The 18,380-nt window shown below is 49.8% G+C and overlaps 1 long non-coding RNA gene across 1 annotated transcript in view; it reads right to left on the reverse strand.

Annotated features, from left to right (window-relative positions):
* The window catches only part of LOC146783937 (uncharacterized), a 95,717-nt gene extending 77,937 nt beyond the window's left edge, over nucleotides 1-17,780 (reverse strand). The window contains exon 1 of the long non-coding RNA XR_014970451.1: nucleotides 17,550-17,780. This is a non-coding gene — a long non-coding RNA (uncharacterized LOC146783937). The remainder of the gene's footprint in view (nucleotides 1-17,549) is intronic.
* Nucleotides 17,781-18,380: the final 600 nt, after the last annotated feature.

An 18,380-nucleotide genomic window follows, 5' to 3' on the forward strand; every position in this document is an offset into this window, starting at 1 on the left:
TTTCTTAGTGATTCCGTGCCAGACCTCCACTGTGCGTTTGGTGGGCCCCGTGAAGCGAAGCTAACGGGGGTTCATGTAGAGTGCTCTATTGTATCCTCCCCATCCCAAAAGCCAGCGGTCTGTGCGAAAGTTTGGATCGTCGTACTCCCCATGTACCCACCTATTAACCGCAACCAGTTGTGATGCCTGGTGGTAGAGCCGCATATCAGGCAATGCAATACCTTCATCATACAATCCCACGGTAAGTTTAGTCATGGCTATACGCGGTGCCCGCCTCTCCCACAGCAGTCCTCGCACTACGCTGTCAATACTGGCAAAATAGGCATCGGGGATTACGTTGGGGGTATTTTGCAGTGCATACAGGAAGTGTGGTAGTGCAAGCATCTTAAAAAGTGCCGCCCGCCCCAGAAGAGTTAGAGGGAAAGATCTCCAATATCTAGCATCCAATTTCAGACGGGTCAGGGGCCACAGCAGATTGGATTCATAGAATAAAGTTGGGTCTGGGGTAATGAATATGCCGAGGTACTTAAAGCCCCGAGATGCCACCGATATGTTGTAGCCTCTGGGGCTAAGTGGCGGTACCCCCCACAACACACATAACTGGGACTTGGCCCAATTACTCGTGTACGCTGAGTGGGCACCAAATATATGGAATATGTGGAGCACTCGACGCAGGGACCGCGAGGGTGAGGGTGAGGCCAAGTAGAGGAGGATGTCATCCACATAGAGTGAAATGCGATCTTCGTGATCCTCAGTCCACTTAAGCCCCCTTCTCTCCGGGTCACTCCTGATCCAGATATCTAGCGGCTCTAATACAAGGGTAAAGAGCAGGGGCGATAGAGGGCATCCCTGCCTCGTGCCCAGCTGCAATGGGAAACTACTAGATACGTGGTTGTTAACAGTTACATGCACAGTAGGTTGAGTGTAAAGTAGCTGAATCCATCTAATAAAATTTGGGCCAAAGCCCATCCGAGCCAGAACTGCGAAGAGAAAATCCCACTCGATGGTGTCAAACGCCATGGTGGCGTCCAATGACAACAGGATCACATCTTCCCTGATGGTGTCTGGTCTGCCGAGGACCCCATTCAACAGCCGCAGGTTCAAGGTCGTGTTCCTTCCTGGCATGAACCCAGATTGATCAGCTCAGTAATATGGAGTCTGTTGGCCAATAATTTTGCTAGGATTTTCGCCTCCATGGAGAGGAGGGATATAGGGCAATAGGATTTACAGTCATCCGCTGGCTTGCCTGGTTTGTGTATCACCACAATTGAGACTGTTCTAACATCAGTTGGAAGAATACCTGGATCAAAGCTTTCAGTGTACATGCGCAGTAAGTGGGGAGAGAGCTTAGAAGCCATTGGTTTAAAGAGTTCAATTGGAAGCCCGTTAGGTCCCATAGCTTTACTTGATCGTACAATTCTGAATAGCTTTTGAATTTCAGTGTCTGTAAGGTCACTCACTAGGAAGTCACAATCCTGTGTTGATAGGCGAGCGACTTTGATAGTAGACAGGAGGTCCGCAGCCATAGGGGCCTGAGACGTCTCGGCAGTATTTATACAGATAAGAAGTAAGTAGCAAATGTTTTGGCAATCTGCTGAGGGTCAGTGAGAAGCGTACCATCAGCCCCAGATATTGAGTGGACCCACCTGGATGCCCGCTCCCTTTTTTCTAGCCAGGCCAAGAGTTTACCCGTACGCTCACCATGCTCATAGATCTTGTGACGGTTAGCAAGATAGCGCGTCTTGGCAGCTTGCGTCAGTAGTTGCCAGTAATCCAGACGCACCATATTGAGTGTGTGCTGTTTGTCCGCATCAGGAGCACACGCAAGGGCTTTTTTCTTTACCAGGATCTCCTCTTCCAACTCCACTACTCGTTTGGAGAGTTCCCTCCTATTCCCCATCATCAATGATAAGGCTTGACCCTTAATGACGGTGCCAAACGCCCCCCACAATACACAGGCGGTAGTGACCGACCACATGTTTTCTGTGAAATAGTAGTCAGTGTCTTTGAGCAGTGGTTCCCTACTGTGGGGTACTTTAAGCGCCCAAGGATTGATAGAGAGGGTAGTACAGCGCCTGGTCTGCCCCAAGGTTAAAGTCATGAGAATGGGGCAGTGATCAGAGATTTCCCGCACAAGGCACCGGGACTCAGAAAAAACATGAATATCTTGGGCGTGTGTGAACATGTGGTCAATGCGGGATTGACTGTTGTGGGCCCCTGATTGAAACGTGAATTGTATGGTGGTCGGGTTAAGCCATCTCCAAATATCCACCAAGCCCATGGCGGATGAGAACTCGTTCAGTTGGGATCCCCGGAGGGGGTCCCTGCAGGGTGGAAGGCGATCCCTAGCGCCATCAAATGTCAAGTTGAAATCACCTCCCAGCACTAGTACACCCAATGGGAAGTCAAGTATGAGTGTACCTATATCTCGCAACGCGGGACGCTGTAAACCAGGTGGGACATAGGTGTATATGACGTTGAGAATCTGTCCCTCCCAGGTGCCAGACAATGCTACATATCTACCCTGCTAATCTGTCCACGTCTTGTGGATCACATATGGACAGCCCCTGGGGAGGAGTACTCCCACCCCCGCGAACCCGAGGTAAACCCTGAATGGGTGACCAGTTGGTATACCCACATATCCAGTGCCCCACAAGAGTTCCCAACCAAGTGCGTCGACTGGAGTAGGACGATATCCGGCGCCTGTCGCTTCAGGTATTGCAGTACTATTCCCTGCTTAATCTTGTCTCCCAGGACATTGACGTTCCACGTCAGGAGTTTAAGGACGGAGTGTGAAGCCATATGGGTGATGTGTATGGATGACAAAAGCGTCTGAACTCAGAGGGTGAGGTCAGGATTGTGGCCCCCGGGCAGCAGAAGCAGGGGAGCCTGCCGTATGGCAATAAGACAGATTGGGGTCCAGTCGCTTCAACGAGTAGACACCTGTAGTGATCTCCAGGTATCCCCAGTCCTCCCCATTGTAATGCTGTCACATTTTGGCAGGGAGCATTATATACCACAGTGAGAGTAAATAGGTGTATAGGACAATTGGAAATATTGAAGAAAAGGAAAACAAAGAGTAGCATTGCACAAGTACAGTAAACAGAACACCAAAGACAACCAAACCCCCTCTCCCACCCGAAACTCAACACCCTCCCCCCACCCTGCCTCCCTGCACAACGGGTACAAAACCACCCGCCACCCCCAACTTGCAGAGTCCTTGTCACCCTAACTCAACAGTGTCGGGTACGTGAACAACCCCACTCCCTAGGGCAACAGTTCATAAGAACAGGTACAGCCCCGCCCAGCAAACCCATAACCTGGTATAGGAACACCATGAATAACTTATTGCAAAAGTGAATCTGTAGCATTATCTAATACACGGAAAACCAAGAACAAGATGGAATTGGATCAATATGAGCCCTGATCTATTGGACCCCCTGTAAGAGGTGAGGCACCCCAAATATGAAAGCCACCACCAGATGCATGCTCAGGAAGTCAATGCCTAGGGGACAGTCACTTATACTTGCCGATCGTCAACCTTCAACCCTTCGGGATCTCTGCCACCAAGTCACTGTTGGGTGGGGACCCCTGCCGCTGGTGTTGATTGCTAGCATTACCCGCGTCGCCCGCAGGTTTGTGGGGACGCTTACCAACTGTTCGCCAGCATTCAAGCCAGTCCCAAGCGTCCTTGTAAAAAACCATAGTTTACCCTCTGACTCGACCCGCAGCATTGCTGGAAACACGGCGTATTTAATTTTTTGGCCTCTTAACGCACGCTTCACGTCCAGGAAACTGCACCGCTGTTTCTGAACCCTCAGGGTGAAGTCGGGGAAAAAAGTGACTTTACTGTTGTCGATCGTCAACGGAGGGGCCGCCCTCGCCGTCTGGAGAATGGAATCTATATCTCGAAAAATTAAAAACCCTTGCAAGAAGAGGTCGGGAAGGCGCTCCTGGTTTCGGTCTGCGCTCATTCAATTGAGAAGCATTTAGAGAGGCCCCTTGGCTGAAGCTGTTTGAGGACCAATTCCTCGACAAAGAGATCAGAAGCCTGACCCTTCGCCCGCTCTGGGACCCCTAAGATTCGTATGTTATTGCGTCTCATACGGCCCTCGTAATCATCCAGCTGTAGTGCGAGTGCCTCCTGCATAGATTGAAGTTCAGTCACTTGAAGCTCAAGAAGATTCGTATCACTCGCCAGTTCCTTGGTTGTTTTTTTGATGGTGTTGACTCGATCAGACATTTTCCTCATGTCCGCCCTGATTAAAGAAACCTCCGTAGCAACAGTGTCTATGCGGGTTTCAAGTGAGGTATGCACAGAGGTTATGGCAGTTAAAATGTCCGGCAATGTGGGATCAGGTTGCTCACCCTGCGATTTGGAATTAGCGCATTCCCCATCTGACCCTTTTGCCACGCAAATTTGTCCAGCTTCGCCTGCACCGCGTTACGACCACTGCGGCCGGCTGCCATGATGTCGCAGGTGGGTGTGAGGTGTCCGAAGGAGGGTTGAGCCATGCCAGCTACTCATCGCCGCCTGCAGTAGGTCTAGCCCACACCGGCTTTTCGGCTTTTACCAGCAGCGCCCAGACCTCAGAGCACCAGGCTGTCCAGCCCGCACCTCAGAAGTAGTGCAGTGGCCCCGTGCAGCCTTCAGGGACCAAGAGGACGCAGCCGCAGCCAGCAAGGGGCATGCAAAGCCCTGTCTCTACCACTGGAGCCCGGGAGTGTCCCGGGCCCCCAATCCGTTCTCAGCACCGGGGCAGCCAAGGGCGCGCAATCTCAAGTCACAGGCCACCCCTGCAATGCAAGGCGCAGAGTGGGGGGGCCTCACTCCGCCCCCACAAGATCCATCGTGTCGTCGCTGGGCCAAAGCACGCCCGGGGCATCACTGCCGGATACACAAGTTCGCACCCACTGGTTGACCCAAGGAGAACAAAGGGCCGGGTGCGGACGGCTACTCTCCCGGCTCCCAGGCAGTCCAGCCAGTAGCAAGGAGGTGAGATGCGGGGCGGCGCACACACAGCCAATGCCGTCAATCCCATACACTCTGCTCGGCCCCCCTACCTCAGGCGCAGTCCCAATGAGCCAGTAGGCCGCAGCTGCTGAGCCGAGCAGCGCCCTCACCCTGGGGGGGTCTGACAGTGCTTCTCCTGTGCCGCTGGGGCCACTGAGGAACAGTTCACATGCCCCACCCGGCCCCCAGATAATGCAGTATGAGGCGCCGACTCAAGCGCATGTCTATCTAGCCCCTCACCAGTAGTGGGGCTCACAGCGCTTGGGCGCCTAGGCCGCAGTCTCTCCCTGGGAGCAGCAATGTCAGCGACTCAGGAGCAGTCAGTCCGTCACACAGGAGAGCCGCCACGGGGGCAGCACATACCCCGCCGGCACCGCTGACATAGATAATGCGGCGCAGCTACATCGGCGTGAGGGCCTGCCCGTAGATAAGGCTGCAGCTGCCGCGTAGATTAGATCGCACTCTCCAGGGATCAGCAAAGCACTCCCAGAGGCGCCCCGGCCGCCGGAACATCCAGGAAGTGATTTTGTCATGAGGGCGCCTCCGATCGAGGCTGCCTCTCGTCTGGCAGCAGGGCAGAACTTCAGGACCAGGTAGGCTCTCTCGCTGGCGAGTCCGGCCGGGGCACAATGTTTAGTAACGGATTAATCGGGAATGGCGCAGCAGAGCTCGGCTACAGTGCGGCCATTCCCTTCGGCAGTTGGCCACGCCCCCCCTAAACCTCAATTTTTATACATATAAGTCACCCCTATGGTAGGCCCTTAACAACCCGTTGGGCAGGGTGTAGTGTATTTAACCCCTTCGACGCGCATGACGGAACGGTTCCGTCATGCACGTCGGTTGCGCTGTGCGCATGACGGAACCGTTCCGTCATGGCCCCGCCCGCGCACGGAATCTTCAGCGTGGCGCGGAAATCCTTTACTTTACCTCACTTTTCCATTCCACACCACATAATTCAACAGCAAATCACGTTTCAACTCAAGAAGACAATCACACAACACATCGCATACATTCAAATCAAATCACAGAATTTCACGTCATGCCACAAAATGCAACAGCATAACATACCACAACACAAAACACCAATCCACATATTTATACTCTACACTCAATACCACACAATTACTATCTAGATAATTACACTGCACACCATGCCGCATAATTCCATTGCACAAATCCACCCCACACCACAAAATGCCACCACACACAATTCCAAAACAACCCACATAATTCCACTCTACACCACATACATCCACTCCACTCCAAATCAAAACACTTGGGTAGATGACATTGTCAAAACACCGATAGCTATGACTCTCGCAAATATGAGACTTTTTGCACTGCAAATTCTTGTTTGAATTTTGAAGATACCTTATCAAATCCTGACATGATGGGGTAGATTTTCAAACAAATTTGGGCTGGGTTAGCAAAAATGACACTCACCAGTGCAAAATGTTTTTGGAGAACTTACTTTCCAGCGCAAAACTTGTTTTGTGCTGGAAAACACCCTAAACGTTTCACAAAGCAGCCCAAAGCACTGCTTTGCATTACTTAGCGCCAAGGAGGCATTACATGGGTGGTACATGGGTGTTCCCATTCAACCACCCATGCCTTTTGACAAAAAACGTATCTACAAGGAATTGCAGACAGGGTTTTGCGCCAAAAGTTAACACCACTTCAAAGAAGGCATAACAAGAGAAATGTATTCATTTCTCCATGCTTTTCCGACATTGCATACGTGCTGCACTGTGCGGCACACATACAAAGTAGGAACAGCTTTGAAACTTTTCTAGGCATGGTATTTTGTACAGGAAGGGTACCCTTCCTGTAAAAAACCTATGCTAGATGCACGCACACACCTTAGCGCCAGCTGAAATCAGCGCCGGCACTAGGGGAAGGGGAGGACAGAGCGCTGAAGATATGGGGCTCTCCTGCTCCCTGCCTGTCACACAACGCAGCACAGCGCAGCCTTTTTGGGGCTGCGTTGCGTGACTTTTTTGAAAATCTGGCCCGATGTTTATTGTATGCATACAATGCCAAATATTTTCAAGGCTCAGCTCATATGACTCAAATATGTCTTGTCAATCCCTGTTAATTTGTTGGCTCGCCCACCTCTTAGTTTAGTGTAGATTTCACAATAGTCGTTGAAACAAAACATAAGTGAATGCCAGCTTGAAAATGCTTCAGTCATGTTTTTACTGTTAGCTGGATAATGCTGCCTCCTGGTGGCAATTTACATATGTACCACTTGTAATTTGACAGCCAGATCTATGTTTGAAAAAAAAAATCAGAATATTATTATGGGTAAAGATTATTGTCATACGTGAAGTCTAGAAGAATCTGGAACGGAGTATGGTATGCTGTCAAAATGTTAATCATAAAGCTCAAATTAAAAATTGTAGTTCAATTATTAACGAAAAAGCATCGCTTGCCATTGTCTTAGGCTCCAGTATTGTCTATTAGCTATGTAGGGATTCTCTATAACGTAAACTACAACTCAAGGTTGGAGCTCATCGCGTGCAGTGAACCCCGCTGCCCTGTACCAACCTGCGATCGCACTGGGCAGTGTGCGATGAAGTGTGCTGCCTGGCTGTGAACTGGAAAGGGAAAACGGCGCTGTTCGGTGATTAGCCGACATTGAGAGAAAAACTCATACCGGCGTGTGAGTCATTTTCCCCCTCTGCCCTGGTCCGGCAGCTGTTTCTGCTCCTGTCAGCGACCGTGTCCTTCTCAGCCATCTCCCGGGACTTGCCACGAAATAAAGCGTTTTTAGTGCATGGCGGTGTGGGGCCGCTGCACCACCTAGTGCCTGATCCAGTCACCTCAGGGGTGAAAAGAGGCCCACAGGGAGAGTGCTGCAACACCATGTGTGCTGCTTGCCAGAGTGGCCCCAAAAAACGATAATAAAAAAACAAAAGAAAAAGAAAGATCAAGAAAGAAGGAAGAGGTGAGTTGTAAGCCTCTCATAGCGGTAGACACGGAGGAAGACCACAGAGAAAAGAAAAGAAAATGACAAAGTGTAAGGAGAAGGCGCTGAGCCAAAGAGCTGGACGTTCTACAGTGATGCAAAAAAAAAAAAAAAAACGGAAGAGGAAAGGCACAGAAGCCAACCAAAAGGGAGAAGGAATAAACATTTTAACAAAAAAAGTAACATACACACTAGCGCATAAATGAAAAAGCCGTTAATAAAATGACTGACCATGACTGGCTCCGCCACAGCAGCTCCAAAATGGCGCTCTTGGATCGGGCACCTACAACACTACTTTCATGCCACCGAGAAGTTGACAAAGCCATTAAAAGATCACTATTGGCGCATTTTGGTGGGACAGAACTATATGACCTGTTCAAGACTACCCAACACTTGGGGTGGTTGCAGACTTCGATGACACTGTAACGGCCTTAACTTTGACCCGTCGCTCAATCCTGATTATGAGCGCTTTAAACTTTGCCAGGCCCGGGAGGCAGAGGAAGAATCAGTCAGCATGTTCTACCCATGCTTGTAGAAGCTGGCGAGCACAAGCGTGAATATCATTCAACTGGAACAAATCCATGCCTAAATAATGCAGGGGTGCAAGTTGGCAGTGCTTTGGTGCCTTATCCTGTGGCAGGCTGGCATCTCTTTGGATGATGTCCTAGTCCTAGCCCGATCCCACACGCTATCGAATAGCAGGGCTGAAGACATGGAAGCAGCCCTAAGCAAAGGCACGGCAATGAGTGGGCCCCAGAAAGATGTGAAAGTGAATGAGGATTGTGTACACACAATCAAAAGATGACCAGTTCCTTCCCACCCAGTGGGAGCCCAGAGACAACTGGGTGGGAGATGTGGCAACTGAGGACTGGAGCACAAAATCCCAAACGTCTGTCCAGCGAGAGGGCACGCATGCTCAAAAACTTGGCAAAGTCAATGATTTTGCTAAGGTGTGCCAAAGTGGGAAACAAAGGCCCAACGCAGGGTACCTGAGGAAGACGACCACTGCACTGCGACAACTGTCCCTCAACGAGCAGGAAGACGAAGATGGACCAAGCAGCAGTGGGCAAGGCACCATTCTGGAAGATGACGAAAACGATGTCTGCGTAATATTGTTTTCTGGGAGGGAAGGCAACAGGAAGAGGTCACCTACCCCCATGTACACAGTCAATATTGGAGGCACCACCATCGCTGAATTGATCGATACAGGCACCACCGTGAATGTTATGAACTCAGTACAGTTCAACCAAATCACACTGCTCCCCACTCTCTCTGTCACCATGGCAAGAATTTACATTTAGGGAGGCACGGAGCCATTAACACTCAAAGGAATGATAGAAGTCCATGTGGTGAGCAATGGCCGCTCAACCAGGGTGAGATTCCACATCACTGAAAGGTGCACAGGCACGCTGGTGGAATATCACACAGCGGAACATATAGTGCCACTGTTTCTTGCTAAGCAAGTGCACAAGTCACATACCAAAGCAATGCTGGAAGAGTTTCCCCAATTGTTCACTGACCTTGGCAGACTAAAAGGGAAACAGCGCTATGACACTGAAGGGTCCCCTTCCACCTGTGGCCACAAGTGGAAAAGGAACTGTGGGACCTAGAACAGAAACGGGACATGGAGAAAGTTACCGTCCCTACACCATGGGTGTCCCCACTAGTTATCGCACCAAAACAGCCTGGAGCCATACGGCTTTGCATTGATATAAGACTCCCAAATAAAGTCATCCGGAGGGATCAGCACATTTTGCCAACCATGGATGACAGTGTGGCAGGCCTGAATGGCGCCCAATGGTTTTCGAAATTAGAGCTAAACTCTGGCTACCATCAGCTGGAGCTTGAACCATCCGTCCAATACATCACAACATTCTCCATACATGTAGGCTTCAGATGGTATTGGAGGCTCAATTTCAGCTTCTCATCAGCCGCAGAGGTGTTCCAAAACACCATCAAGAAGACCCTCTCTGGGCTGATTGGGGTACTAAACATAAGCAACGATATCCTGATCTTTTCAGACAGCTTGGAAGAGCACCATGTAAGACTGAGAGCCATCCTGGAGTGGTTGGCAGAGTGCGGTTTGACTCTGTACCAACAAAAGTGCTACTTCTATAAAAACTCGCTAGAGTTCTTCGCCACATCGTTTCACCTGTTGGCCTAAGGGTGGACCCAAAGAAGATTAATGCCATCAGGAGCACATCATACACCAGAACCCGAAGGAAGTAAGGAGCATCCTGGGTATGGTGACATACTGCGGGAGGTTCATCCTGAACCTAGCCACTACGTCAGATTCACCACGGACATTGACGAAAGTGGACACACCATGGGAGTGGGGACCGAAGGCTGAAAAAGCATATTGGCAAGTGAAAGTGCCCCTCCTTGATTATGCCACCTTGGCATACTTCAGCTGGTGACAAAACACAGAGCTAGTGGTAAAAGACAGCCCGGTAGGGCTAGGGGTAGTGCTCCTTAAAGAGAAGGTGGAAGGGTCATGGGTACCCATTGCCTACACGAGCAGAGCACTCTGTGACACAGAAACAAGGCATGCCCAAATCGAGCAAGAAGCTTTGACCATCTGGTGGGCATGTAGCCGCTACCAACGATACTTGTGTGGTCAGCAGTTCTGGGTGCCACAAGTTGTTGGTCAAGCTATTCACAGGGTCAGTCCGACTAGTGCCCCAAGGATTGAGAGATGGACCGTGCAGCTGCAGCTGCACTGTTTTGCGGTAGTCTACCATCTAGGTTAGGTGCCAACAACCTGGTGGATTACTTATTAAGGCAATCGCCACATCCCACAGGGGAGGACCAGACAGATAACGATGTAGGAGCAGAGGACTTTGTGCAAATGGTCGTACATGATAGGTGCCCCAAATTGCTAACCGCCCAAGAGATCCAGTAATAAACTGAGTGAAATGAAAGCATCTCCTGTGCAAAAAAGGTCCTCGCTAGGAGGCAGTGGAAGCATTTGCTTGACAGTTCTCAATCACTGACCCATGCAGAACAGATGACAAGGAACCAGATATGTTGAGTGAGAAAAGAGCTGAGCGCAATTGAGAGTTTGATGCTCAGGGGTTGGTGAATTGTGATGTCACAGAATCTATGGACCAGGGTGATTGATCTGGCACACCAAGGTCACCTGGGTGTGGTCAAGACAAAGGCAAGACTCCGGGACAAAGTGTGGGTATCGGGGATTGGCACTTAAGTGGATGAGAAGGTGCAAAACTGCCATTCCTGCGCCATCACCAGTGGGGACTCACAACCGCCCCCGGAGATAACAGTGGAACCCAGCCTAAAGCCCTTGTCGAAACTGAGTATGGATTTTGGGAGCTTCTCAGATGGGTGCCTCACAGTGGTTCTCATAGAATCTCACACCAAAGTGAAATTAATACAGTCAACTGCCTTTTCAAAAGTCAAGAAAGTCCTGGAGAAGATCTTCGCCCTAGTTGACCTTCCGTAAGAAGTAAAGAAGCAGACATCGTAAAGACTGTGGAAGAGCCCACACAATGGGTGTCACCTATCATCGTGGCACGCAAGTCCAAACAGCCTGGGGAGGTGCGCATATGAATCGAGATGCGAGTCCTGAACACTGCCATCAAACGGGAGCACCACATGACCCCACATTGACGGCATTGTGGGAGAGCTCATCGGCTCCCCATGGTTCTCGAAGATGAACCTCGGCTCAAGATACCACCAGATTCTCCTCGCTCCAGAGTCCCAACATGTGACTACTTTTTCCATACACCTGGGGCTACGTCGGTACAAATGCCTTAACTTAGGCATCTCCAGAGTTGCAGAAGTGTTTCAGGATATCATCCGGGGGAATGCTGGTGGAGCTCACTAATGTTCTGAGCGTCAGCGACAACATCATGGTCCATACTCCCACCCTGGAAGAACACCTCCAATGGCTAAGGTCTGTGTTTCATCCCAGCTGCGGAGCTGCGGCCTTACTCTGCACAAAGACAAGTGTGAATTCTTGAAGGAGGAAATCTGTTTTTTTGGCTACTGCTTTTCTGCCAAGGAGATAAACCCCAACCCTGCCAAGGTCCACGACATTCAGAGTGTGCCTGCACCCTCCACCGTCACCAGAGTAAGAAGCTTCTTAGGCATGGTCATATACTGTGGCTGCTTTTTACAGAATCTAACCCAGCTCACCGAACCATTGCGAGAGCTCACAAAAGCATCAAACCTATGGCAATGGGGTCCCAAGCAGGAAGAGTCATTCCAGAAGACAAGGCAAGCCTTGTCTGCTGACACCATGCTTGCATAATTCAACCCCAGCAAAGACACCGAGCTATCCGTCAACGCCAGCCCCACAGGTCTCGGGCTGTTCTGTAACAAAAACAGCCATGCGGAGAGTGGGCGCCCATCGCCTAAGCCAGCGGTGCCCTGACCCAGACTGAACAAAGGTATTTTCACATTGAGAAAGAGGCTATTGCAATCAATTGGGGCTGCCGTCATTTTCACATCTATCTGTACGGACACCCTTTTATTGTCAACACAGACCACAAGCACCAACTACTACTCTACAAAGGTTCAGCCACCAAGCCTCCACAGAGAATCGAGAAATGGATACTTCAGCTTCAGGAATACCATTTCTCTGTGGAGTACCGACCTGGCTCCCACAACTCAGCCGACTATTTCTCAAGGCACTCGCGGCCCGCCACTCCTCAAGAGACACAGGCAGTTGAAGAGTATGTCAGGTTTGTGGTAGAAAGATCACACCTACTTCCTGTCTCGCTCACTGAGACCCGAACAGACAACTGTCTCCAGCAAGCGATGGCTGCCATCCAGTCGGGAAAATGGGACAATGTCATGGCCACTCTTTCACACGAGACTGTGAAAGCCCAGAACATACTCAAGTCGCTGCGACGCGTAAAAGAGGAACTCTATTTCGGCTGACTGGTGCCTACTCCAAGTACCCTGGCTCATAGTGTTTGTCATTCTGACCCAGCGAAAGGTCCACTTGCCTCATGGATCACACCAGGGAGTCATGAAAACCAAAAACAGACTAAGAAACAAAGTAGGATTCCCCAGCCTGTACGACAAAGTTCAAAAGACCACCCATCAATGCAGCCCTGTCAAGCCACGGGTGGAAGAGACCCTACCCCATCTGTCATCACAGAACCCTCACCAAGTGTCCCCTGGCAACGTACAAGCACTGATTTTGGCAGTCCGCCGGATGGCAAACACTTCCTCACCGTGATGGAGACTACTCCTGTTATCCGGAGGTCAAAATTGTGAGAACCACCTCTGCCGAAGAAACCATCCTGAAGCTGGAGAAAATGATGGCCACTCACAGCCTAATCCAGGAGCTGCGCATGGACAATGTCCCTCCTTTCAATGGCCAAGACCTGGCCAACTATCCCGAGCCCCGAGGGGCCAAACATCAACGGATCACCCCGCTGACCTCAAGCCAACAGCGAGATTGAGCGGTTCATGCAACTCACCAAGACCATCCAAATAGCGCAGGCTGAGCAATAGTGCCTGGAGAGCATGATCTGCACCTTCCTAAAGGACTACCATTTGACTCCCCATTCTACCATGGGAGTGGCTCCAAGCACTCTGTGTTTCAGATGCCAGATCATAGATGTCATTCCCCCTTACCCAACCTGGGAACAAGCCCCGGTGCTGAAGACCGTAATCAAGCCCACCACATTGAACAGAACCGCCTGGCGTGCCAACGAGCACAAACACCATGACTCTTGGTAGGGAACTGGGTGCTCATCAAAGACCGGAATCCTGGGAGCAAGTTCCAGATGCCATTTGACCTGATACCATGGAGGGTCACCCAGATCAGCAGGACAATGATAAAAGCGGTCAAAGGCTGCGGATCTGTAACTAGCAATGTGTCACATTTCAAATATTTCAAACGGGACCCTGACAACCCACTGGAGTCCACACATGAGCATGCCACAGATCAGGAAGACGGTCATAAAGCAGTTGAGATACCACTCACCCCAAGTGTACCTGAGAGGATGGTTTCTCTGTTGGTCCCCTAGAACTGAACTAGAACCCTCGGGTCTCTCTTTCACATGCGCAGAGGGGGAAAGTGAACAGCCCACCCCTGAATGGCCAGGACCCAGTCGAAGTCTCCCGAGATACCATGCCATCCCAGCAGTTCCAGTATAACGTGATGAACTGGCAAGAAATAAGGGAGATCCAGCAGCAGAGAGCTGAAATGTGAATCATCAGTATCCTTTGTGTGTGCCATCCAATGTGCTACATGCCTTGTGTGACTTGTTTTCTTTCTCCTCCAGAGACTGCCATGTTGGGCCAATAGCCGCACTGTATTGTTTTTTTCACGTAGCTCCATGTTGCCAGTTTGCAGGACTGTTTTTGGCTGTTAATTTATGATAAAGGAGGAATGTAATGTTCTCAGCCGCGCAGGAGTGTTTTCATATGCACCTTTTTTTTTTTTTATAGAGTTTTTTATAGCTCGAACTTGACCCGAATTGGGTATCAAAGCGCTTTACATAGCACCAGTTGCATTACATGAGGACACATTCATTTTTTCAGGCACGGGGAGATTAAGTGATTTGCCCAGAATCACAGGATGTTCCGCGTCATTGCCGAGACTCAAACCTGGTTCCCCAGATTCGAGGTCGACCGCACTAGCCGTTAGGCCAACTCCTCTCACCTTGTCACCAAGGCCCATTTGTTTGTGCCCGTTGTCACTTGACTGGGGAGAATAAATAAACGGCCACCTCAAGGTGCCTGCCACTGGGTGCAGGGATCAACAGGGGGCACGTATGGTGCCCCTGGGTCCCCAACCAGAGGTCTCAAGCATAAGGGGGCCCTGCTGTGGGCCCTCAAGCAAGCTTTCCAACATGGTTTCCTGGGTTGGACGGGCCAGTGGCATGGAATCCATGCCGGAAACCATGCATCATAATCTCAAGGGCAGAAAGGCTCGCTCTTGATTTTACTGGCTGGCCTCTGACTGGGCAACGGGTTCCTAGAGTCCAACGGAAGCCAGCCGGAATGACCGGCCGGTTTACTTTCCAACCGCCTAGATCATAATTAGGCGGTCGGAAAGTAAACCGCGGGGTCGATTACGATGTGGCCTTGATAGCTTTGACAGTCAGTTGGAGCCGTAATGGGCCGCTTCATAATCGGCCTCTTAGTATTTGCTCAGCAAACTGAAAAGAAGATCTCTCACCTTCTACAGCATCAATCACATTCTCTGAGGCGAAAGCTTGAAGTTCAGAAACATCAAGAGATGTAGGCTATTTTGTAACATAATTGTATCAACAGAGTGTCATAAGAAAGGCAAGGTGGGGAGACTCAGAGTGCATGGATCATCAAGCAACTCGGTAGTCATAGGATGAAGCACCCAGGGAAGTCCTTTCTCTTAGAAGAGTGCAATATGACACGCTTCATAAGAGAGGTCTTGAATGGGAAACGATTGAGAAACTAATCTCTGTTGCCTCACAGTTGCTGGAAGTAGGTGGGACAGGAATACTTGGTTAGTAACTAGTTTTTCTTCTGTTTACTTATGTCTGCCGGTGCTTTTTTAATGATCACATCCTAGAAACCTCTTCTAACAGGGGATTGAGGGAGCAAGAGAGATGTATGAGCTGTCTACGTTTACGGCCTCCCAACATAGAGTCAACGTCACAAAAACAAATGAGACATAAAGGATAGAGTCTATGCCTGGGGAACAGCCTAATTATGCAGGGCCCTTGAGGCCTTTGACGAATGTGTGACCACAATGCTCCCCTCATTGTATTTCTCCAACAGGTTTTCCCAAGTTAAGATTAGGGACTATATAATATGTGCTGAAGAAGCATTCTAGCATCCAGCTGGAACAGAATATAGTATATTGTATGTACACCAGCTTGTGATGATTGTGTATATGTTAACAACATAGTATAGTAGGGAACCTGGCTCCTGACAAAAGCCGCGGACTCCGGATAGGGCCACTGGCTGAAATAGGTTGAGCTGCTAGATGCAGGAGTAATAATCGCTCCTCTTCATACCCTCAGTTTTTAACCATCTTGCTGCCTTCTCAAAAAATGTAAAGTAGTCCTTATGAGGAGACAATCATCATTTTTATTTTGTACTTTTCGGATCGCATTCCTGTTGGACTTGGCTCTCTCTGCAGAGCCATCCCCAAACTTTTTGCCTTCACCCCTCAATGAGGAACAGAAGAACAAACATACATGCCAGAAGACAAGAATTAGAATCACTGAATATTATGGTGCACATTTTGTTTTCATTTGTATTTTTTGTGCATATTGAATCCCATTGTACTGGTTTTTAGGTCTCGCCTACGCAGCGCACATGCCCCGATTAGGAAAAAGACCTTTTGAAATCGATTCAGTTTTGCAGTAAAAAACGTGCACGCATTGCATTGCTTTGAATGGCAGCACGTGCACATTTGGCGATTCCCTTGCGGGAGCGAGCTTTCGTACCATCTGTTTGTAATTAACAGATGGTTCCGGCTTGCTCCCGCAAGGGAAACTGGCGCAGGCCCCCTCCTCTCTCCCCTCCCCTTTTTGACGAAAAGACTCTTTTTATTTCTATTTATTTTAGAACATTTGTAAAATGCGTTAGTCCTGCATTTCAACTCTCCTTTACAGTAAAAATTGTGAACATGTCTACTTTATTTAACTTCGTCATTCCTGAATTATCTGCCTCTCCAATGCAAGTCGAAAGCCCCCCTTTTCTGCCCGCCCCCCCCCCGCTCCAGTTGTTCCCACATGTTGGCGTGCGCTTGATAGCGGTAATCTGATACATTGCCCCTCAGAGTGCGGTGTCAGGTGCGATTCCTGTCCCGGTGCTTCGAATTAAACAATGAGGTACATTGTCGTGGCCTCTCCATGGCTCATGTTCAAAATACAGCCCTGGAAAATGTAGCGCGCTTTCTTTTTAGAAGAGATTTGAAAGTTTATTTCTCTGTGGAGGAAAGTATTTGTCACTTGTCTAGATTCCTCTAACCTCCGCCCCCCCCAACATATTTGTATATCATAACTGTCTCCACTTCTGTTGTTTTTCTCTCCCCATACACATTATTTTCACCCACTCACTAGAATGCATTCACTTTGATGCTTCTGTACTGTATCGTAGCTTCATTTATATAGCTTTTATACGCAGCGCCGGGCATCTAAGCAAATTTTCTGACTCTACACTGTGGAAGGTGTTCTCCCTCGTAGCGCCCGGAGCCCTCCCCCCCACCCTCCTGCACACACACAGCTGTGGGTTTCTCAGGGCTAAGAGACCTTGCACTGCAACCCCACTACCACCCACTCTCTCCACCCCCAAGCACTACCCCCGCTGCCTGCCTCTCAACCCCAGCGGCGGCATTTGCAGATCGTTAACCCTTTTCCCCATAGCCGAGCTTAGCCGGTCAGCTTGATGCTGGAGTGTGGGTTCTCTATCAATTTAAAGAGGAGATTTGTGTTAAAATCAGGTTTCTCTTCCTCTGAATAGGTTTTGTTCCAGCCTAGAGTCCTCCTTGCTGACACTACGTCACTCGCACTTAGTTTACGACCCAATTATCGCCCTTCCTTATGACACTTTACACAGCAGCGCAAGGGACAAAGGTTAAAGTCAGTCGTTCCTCACCTCCTCCAGTCCGCCTCCTTCTCCTCAATACACTCCCTTGGGACATCTCTCGGTTTTGTTTCGGCGGCAACAGGACGTTTCTGCCCGTGAGTTTACCCTTCTGCGTCACAAGGCCTACTTGTAAGTTTCAATTCCTCACGGCACTCGCTGTCATACCGAGGCAGCCGGATAAAGGCGCGCCGAAGCAGCTGTTTAGACAGCAGGAGCCAAGTCCTTTCCATAGGTACCAACTTCTTCTGTACGGCCCTGGGTCTCGAGCCCCCATGATGTTTGAGCTGAGGGACCCACCGATACCGACCCGCAGACCCGACCCCCCCCCCCTCCCCTGATTGCAGCAGCAGTGTGTCAGCTGAAGTGCAAAGAGGGCAGTGTGCAAATGAGCTGGGTGACCAAATGGCTGCATGTCACCAAGACACACGTTTTCCAGTTTTGGGTTTTGATTTAACTTATCAGTGCATTATGGGAGTTGTAGTCCAGGCTCATTTTGATGGCGTCAAATGGGCCAACACACCTGATAACAACAATAGGTAAAAGTTAATTACAGTAATGGAAAAGTGGTGTCCCTGTGACATGGAACCATTTTGTTACCCTACAAATGACGCATGTAGGGTAGTTTGGGAAAAGAAGGGGTACTGCACAGTAGGGGCAGAAGCCGAGAGGGCAGTGTGCGAGCAAAAGTGGCAGGAGCACAGAGAGAAGTGTGGGTAGAAAATACCTGGTGCAAAAAGGACAGTGTGTAGAGTGCGGCAGTCCAAGGTTGAAGCTTTCAGGGCTTAACTGGGGCTTATCAGCAAGCAAAGACACCATGCGACAGCTGCAGGTACTGGTGGA

The sequence above is a fragment of the Triturus cristatus genome, chromosome 11 (assembly GCF_964204655.1).
Source record: "Triturus cristatus chromosome 11, aTriCri1.1, whole genome shotgun sequence".
Taxonomy (NCBI): domain Eukaryota; kingdom Metazoa; phylum Chordata; class Amphibia; order Caudata; family Salamandridae; genus Triturus; species Triturus cristatus.